The sequence below is a fragment of the Onychostruthus taczanowskii genome, unplaced genomic scaffold (genome assembly GCF_017590055.1).
Source record: "Onychostruthus taczanowskii isolate IOZ18803 unplaced genomic scaffold, ASM1759005v1 scaffold480, whole genome shotgun sequence".
In the NCBI taxonomy this organism is placed as follows: Eukaryota; Metazoa; Chordata; class Aves; order Passeriformes; family Passeridae; genus Onychostruthus; species Onychostruthus taczanowskii.
Window position 1 is genome coordinate 3660 of NW_024502348.1, and position 5017 is coordinate 8676.

The following is a 5017-nucleotide window of genomic DNA, read 5'->3' on the forward strand; positions in this document are numbered from 1 at the left end:
TGGGGTTGGGCTCCCGGTTTGAGGTCCCAGTTTGGGGGTGGGCTCCCAGTTTGGGTTCGGGTCCCAGTTTGGGTTCCCAGTTTGGGACCCAGTTTGGGTTCAGGTCCCAGTTTGGGGTCCCAGTTTGAGACTCAGGTCCCAGTTTGGGTTCCCAGTTTGGGGTTGGGGTCCCAGTTTCGGATGCCAGTTTGGGTTCCCAGTTTGGGGTTGGGGTCCCAGTTTGGGGTCCCAGTTTGGGTTCCCAGTTTGGGACCCAGTTTGGGTTCAGGTCCCAGTTTGGGGTCCCAGTTTGAGACTCAGGTCCCAGTTTGGGTTCCCAGTTTGGGGTTCCAGTTTGGGGTCCCAGTTTGGGGTCAGGTCCCAGTTTGGGGTCCCAGTTTGAGACTCAGGTCCCAGTTTGGGTTCCCAGTTTGGGGTTCCAGTTTGGGGTCCCAGTTTGGGGTCAGGTCCCAGTTTGGGGTCCCAGTTTGAGACTCAGGTCCCAGTTTGGGTTCCCAGTTTGGGGTTCCAGTTTGGGGTCCCAGTTTGGGGTCAGGTCCCAGTTTGGGGTCCCAGTTTGAGACTCAGGTCCCAGTTTGGGTTCCCAGTTTGGGGTTCCAGTTTGGGGTCCCAGTTTGGGGTCAGGTCCCAGTTTGGGGTCCCAGTTTGAGACTCAGGTCCCAGTTTGGGTTCCCAGTTTGGGGTTCCAGTTTGGGGTCCCAGTTTGGGGTCAGGTCCCAGTTTGGGGTCCCAGTTTGAGACTCAGGTCCCAGTTTGGGTTCCCAGTTTGGGGTTCCAGTTTGGGGTCCCAGTTTGGGGTCAGGTCCCAGTTTGGGGTCCCAGTTTGGGGTTGGGCTCCCAGTTCAAATCTGGAGTTCCCAGTTTGAATTCCCAGTTTGGCTCCAGGCCCCGCCCACCGGAAATTGGCCCCGCCCCTTCCCCGTGGGAACCGGAACCAGGGAAGGACTGGGACAAACTGGGATGAACTGGGACAAACTGGGATGAACTGGGACAAACTGGGATGAACTGGGATGAACTGGGACAAACTGGGAGAGGGGGAAATTGGGGACTGGGACAAACTGGGATGAACTGGGCCAAACTGGGAGAGGGGGAAAGTGGGGACTGGGACAAACTGGGATGAACTGGGATGAACTGGGACCAACTGGGATGAACTTGGCCAAACTGGGATGAACTGGGACCAACTGGGCCAAACTGGGAGAGTGGAACTGGGACTGGGACAAACTGGGACCAACTGGGAGGGGACAGTAGACTGGGCCAAACTGGGCCAAACTGGGACTGTGGGACTGGGCCAAACTGGGACAGGAAGAACCCGGGAACTGGGGCCAAACTGGGCCAAACTGGGACTGTGGGACTGGGCCAAACTGGGACAAACTGGGAGGGCCAAACTGGGACAAACTGGGAGAGGAAGAACCCGGGAACTGGGGTCAAACTGGGCCAAACTGGGACCCTACTGGGCCAAACTGGGACTGTGGGACTGGGCCAAACTGGGACAGACTGGGACTGTGGGACTGGGCCAAACTGGGCCAAACTGGGACTGTGGGACTGGGCCAAACTGGGACTGTGGGACTGGGCCAAACTGGGACAAACTGGGAGAGGAAGAACCCGGGAACTGGGGTCAAACTGGGCCAAACTGGGACCCTGGACTGGGTCAAACTGGGACAAACTGGGACCCTGGACTGGGTCAAACTGGGACAAACTGGGACAAACTGGGAGAGAAGGGATTGAGGCCAAACTGGGATAGAGTGACACCGAGACCGGGCCAAACTGGGGCCAAACTGGGACAGGGTGACAGCGGGAACTGGGACAAACTGGGACAGGGTCAAACTGGGACAGGGTCAAACTGGGACAAACTGGGATCGGGTCAAACTGGGACAAACTGGGATCGGGTCAAACTGGGACAAACTGGGATCGGGTCAAACTGGGACAAACTGGGATCGGGTCAAACTGGGACAAACTGGGATCGGGTCAAACTGGGACAAACTGGGATCGGGTCAAACTGGGACAAACTGGGATCGGGTCAAACTGGGACAAACTGGGATCGGGTCAAACTGGGACAAACTGGGATCGGGTCAAACTGGGACAAACTGGGATCGGGTCAAACTGGGACAAACTGGGATCGGGTCAAACTGGGACAAACTGGGATCGGGTCAAACTGGGACAAACTGGGATGGGTCAAACTGGGAACTGGGGCCAAACTGGAACAAGGTGAACCAGGACTGGGACAAACTGGGACAGGGTCAAACTGGGACAGGGTCAAACTGGGACAAACTGGGACAGGGTCAAACTGGGACAAACGTCCTGATTGATTGGAGATTTTGGGGGAGGGGGAAATTTTGGGAGGGATTTGGGGGGTCCTGATTGGCTGAGGGGGGAATTTGGGGGTAATTTTGTGGGAATTAGGTGGGGAGAATTTTGGAGGAGATGGGGAATTTTGGGGGAGTCCTGATTGGCTGAAAGGGGAACTGGGGGGATTTTGGGGGGATTTGGAGGGGGTCCTGATTGGGGGGAGATTTTGGGGGTGATTTGGTGGGAATTTTGGAGTGTCCTGATTGGCTGAGGGGGATTTTTGGGGGGGATTTGGGGAGTCCTGATTGGCTGGGGGGGAAATTTGGAGGAGGGGGGATTTTGGGGTGGTTTCAAAAGGGGATTTCAAAAGTCCTGTTTCCCACACGTTTCTCCTCATTTCCCACCTTTTTTCCTCATTTTTCCCCCTCATTTTCCCCTCAAATTTCGCTTTTCCCGCTCCCATTTCCCTCATTTTTCCTCCATTTCTGTTCCCTTCCCCCTTGTGCTTCCCCCCTTTTATCCCTCACTTTTCCCACCATTTTCCCATCACATTTCCCCCTTTTTCTCTCACATTTTTCCCCGTTTTTTCTACTTTTTCCCCTCACATTTCCTGCCATTTTTTTCCTCTCACATTTCCCACCATTTCCCCTCACATTTTCCGCCCTTTTCCCAATTTTTCCTGCCCTTTCCTTTATGTTTCCTGCTCTTTTCTCCTCACATTTCCCACATTTTTCCTGCAGTTTTCCCTCACATTTCCTGCCTTTTTTCCCATTTCCCACCATTTCCCCCTCACATTTCCCCCTCACATTTTCCACCATTTTCTTTTAACATTTCCAGCATTTTTCCTCCTCACATTTCCCACCCTTTTCCCCTTTTTCCCCTCACATTTTCCATTTTTGCCTCACGTTTCTTGCCATTTCCTTCATGTTTCCCACCTTTTTCCACTCACATTTCCTACTTTTGCATTTTTCCCTGCCATTTCCTTCAATTTTCCTGCTCATTTCCCTTGTTTCCCACTTTCTTCCCCTCACATTTCCCCCTCACATTTCCCACCATTTCCCCCTCACTTTTCCCACCTTTTTTGCTCACTTTTCCCTCCTTTCCTCCCTCATGTTTCCCACACTTTTCCCCTCATGTTTCCTGCCATTTTCCCTGTAATTTTTCCCTCCTTTCCCCCCTCACATTTCCCGCCCTTTTCTCCTCACATTTCCCTTTGCTCCCTCCTCACATTTCCCTCTTTTTTCCCCTCAAAATTCCCACTTTTCCCTTCACATTTCCCACCATTCCCCCCTCACCTTTCCCGCCCTTTTCCCCTCAATTTTACCACCATTTTCCCCACACATTTCCTCCTTTTTCCCTCATTCCCCTTTTCCTCACTTTTCCTATCTTTTCCCCTCACATTTCCCACCCTTTTCCCAATTTTTCCTGCCCTTTGCATCATATTTCCCGCCTTTTCCTCCTCACTTTTCCTGCCTTTTTCTCCTCACATTCCCCACCATTTTCCCCTCATGTTTCCTGCTCTTTTCTCCTCACATTCCCAGCCTTTTTTCCCATTTCCCACCATTTCCCCCTCACATTTTCCACCATTTTCATTTAACATTTCCAGCCTTTTTCCCCCTCACATTTCCCACCCTTTCCCCCTCACATTTCCTACTTTTGCTTTTTTTTTCCTGCCATTTCCTTCCATTTTCCCTCTCATTTCCCCTTGTTTCCCACTTTCTTCCCCTCACATTTCCCCCTCACATTTCCCTTTTCCCCCCCTCACATTTCCTGCCTTTTCCCCCTCACATTTCCCACCTTTTTTGCTCACTTTTCCCACTTTTGCCTCATTTTTCCCTCAATTTCCTTCATGTTTCCCGCTCATTTCCCATTTCCCGCCATTTTCCCCTCACATTTCCCTCCATTTTCTCCACATTTCCTGCCTTTTCCCCCTCAAATTCCCCATCCTTTTCCCCTCAATTTTCCCCTCGTTTCCCGCCCTTCCCCCTCAGATTTTCCCTCACATTTCCCACTTTTGCCTCATTTTTCCCACCATTTCCTTCATGTTTCCTGCCCATTTCCCCTGCTTCCCACCATTTTCCCATTGTTTCCCCCACTTTTCCCCTCACATTTCCCACCTTTTTCCTCTCACATTTCCCTTTTTCTCTCACATTTCCCCCTTTTTCTCAATTTTCTGCCTTTCCCCCCTCACATTTCCTGCCTTTTTTCCTCACTTTTCCCAACTTTTCCCCCTCACATTCCTGAATTTCCCCCCTCACATTTCCCCTCATGTTTCCCACCTTTTCCTCCTCACTTTTCCCACCTTTTTCCCTTCATTTCCAGTTTTTTCCCCCCTCACATTTTCCATTTTTCCCCCTCATTTTCCATTTTCCCCCCCCACATTTTCCATTTTTCTCCCTCACATTTCCCGCCTTTTTCCCCTCACTTTTCCCGCCTTTTCCTCCTCATTTTCCTGCCTTTTCTCCGCCATTTCCCCCCTCATTCCCCACCCCCAAAATGGTGGAATTTTGCTTTTCTCCCCCATTCTGCGTCCCCCAAACCCCAAAAATCCAGAACCACCCTGACCAATCAGAGTCTTTATTGTGGGCGGAGCTTGCGCCGCCTTTAAATTAAAATACAAAACCCTAAAATCCCAAAAACACCCGGAAATGCCCCAAAAATGCTGCGGGGGGAGGGGCTGGACCCATTTTGGGGGGGAAATTGGGGGAGGGGCCCATGGGAGGGGTTTGGG